General features: G+C 39.1%; 1 non-coding gene across 1 annotated transcript; it reads left to right on the top strand.

The window, feature by feature from the left end:
* The first annotated feature begins 787 nt into the window (after positions 1-787).
* LOC150053960 (U6 spliceosomal RNA) lies at positions 788-894 on the top strand. Its single transcript, XR_016537940.1, has one exon. It is a non-coding gene; the product is annotated as a U6 spliceosomal RNA (small nuclear RNA).
* The last annotated feature ends 1,174 nt before the right edge of the window (positions 895-2,068 follow it).

Genomic DNA, 2,068 nt, shown 5'->3' on the forward strand with positions numbered 1-2,068 from the left:
CACTTCTGTTCCCTGCCTTCCACCCTCCTTTCCAAGTCCTTCCTACGAATTCCTCTCCTATACATTTGAATTAGTCAGCTAGGTTCCCAGAGATCCAGATTTTACTGAGGTATTCTTTTCTAGGTTTACTGGACCTCAATGTCTCTGCATCCACAACCATCTTTTCTTTTTCTATTAAATGTTGTCAACAAAACCATACATATTTATGCTATATTTATGATTTCAATTGAACTTTTCTTAAAACCTATTTCAAAATATTGAAAATTGATAGCAATCTTTACTGAAGATACGAGAGAACAAGCATCACAGAGCAGAGAGAGAGAGACAGAGAAATCCTGTGGATGGGCTGGGAATGTGGCTTAGTAGTAGAATGCTTGCCTAGCATGCATGAATCCTTGTGTTCGATTTCTCAGAACTACATAAACAGAAATGGCCAGAAGTGACACTATGGCTCAAGTGGTAGAGAGCTTGAGCAAAAGCAGCTCAGGGACAGTACCCGGGCCCTGAGTGCAAGCCCCAGGACTGGCAAAAAAAAAAAAAAATCCTATGGGCCGGGAGTTTTGCCTAGAGATAAGAGTGCTTGCCTTATGTGAAAGAGTATCAATGTATGGGAATTAATGCACCATCTATCTGGCAAATATCATGTAACCCTTCTATTACAATAATATATATATATATATATATATATATATATATATATATATATAAAGAAAGAGTGCTTGCCTTGCATGCACGAAGACCCAGGTTTGATTCCTTGGTACTACATACAAAGAAAAAGTCAGAAATGGTGCTCGCTTCGGCAGCACATATACTAAAATAGGAACGATACAGAGAAGATTAGCATGCCCCCTGCGCAAGGATGACACGCAAATTCGTGAAGCGTTCCATATTTTTTGGCTATTAAATCCAAAGAGTACAAGAGCGAGGACTCAATAACTGCATACCCAAAGCTGTGGACATGGTAATGGAAATATAAACATAACTATATAGACATAAAAACCTATGACTCTATAGACATAATGTTTTATTTCATAAATTGATATGTTTCTATGACAAACCCTTAGCTTAATTGTGATTAAGTTCTAAATACTAAGTCCCAGTGATTGTAAATAGAGATTCCCTCCTTGAACCCTTGTATGTTAAACTTGTCATTTAAAATATGATGTAAAAATCAACGTTAATAAATTCTTTAAAAAAAAAAGAAAAAGTCAGAAATGGTGCTGTGGCTCAAGTGGTAGAGCGCTAGCTTTGAGAAAGCCCAAGGACAGTGCTCAGGCCCTGAGTTCAAGGACCAGGACTGGCAAAAAAAAAAAAAATTCTGTGGACATCCATATTCATTGCTGCACTATTCACAGTAGCTGAGATATGGAAATAACCCAGTAGATGAATGGATCCAAAAAATGTGGTGTCTATATTACAATGAGATTTATACAGCCTGTAGAAAGGCTCAGGATGATGGCATTCCCAGGGAAGTGAATGAAACTAGAACAAATCATGTTTAGCAAAGTTACCCAAGAGCAGGGAGACAACGGTGCACGTTCTCCGAGATATACAGAAGTTAAATTTAAAACACAACTGGATATGACAAAGTATACAGGATTCTAGACACTCATATACAGTGAGACTGAAAAAGAATAGAAGAGGATAGTCTTAGGAGATAAGCACCAACTTGTAATACCCTAGCACCTTTTTGTATGTATAGAAAGCAATATGCATGCTGAAACAACTCCAAAGAGAAGGAAACCAAGGACATTTCGTGTGTCTTGTCGTTATTAGATAATTGCATTCTTTCCCTCGTGCATATCTGAGGGAGGGCGGGGAGGGCACAGCGGGAAATGGGTGAAAATGTGCAGCAGTGGGGCCCGCTGGCTACACTGGACAGTGAGGAAAGTGAACCAACACGTGGGCAGAGATGGGAGAGAGGATGAGAGAATGAGGAACAGATGGAAAGAAACGGGCTTATTACCTGACATATGTAAAGATAACCCTACTGTATATCTAAAACAACATCTCGACCCAAAACCTTACCTACCTCCAACATGAGTGGTTAGAATTTCTTCCTCGTCTT

The sequence above is a fragment of the Megascapheus bottae genome, chromosome 15 (genome assembly GCF_031878675.1).
Source record: "Megascapheus bottae isolate mThoBot1 chromosome 15, mThoBot2.hap1, whole genome shotgun sequence".
In the NCBI taxonomy this organism is placed as follows: Eukaryota; Metazoa; Chordata; class Mammalia; order Rodentia; family Geomyidae; genus Megascapheus; species Megascapheus bottae.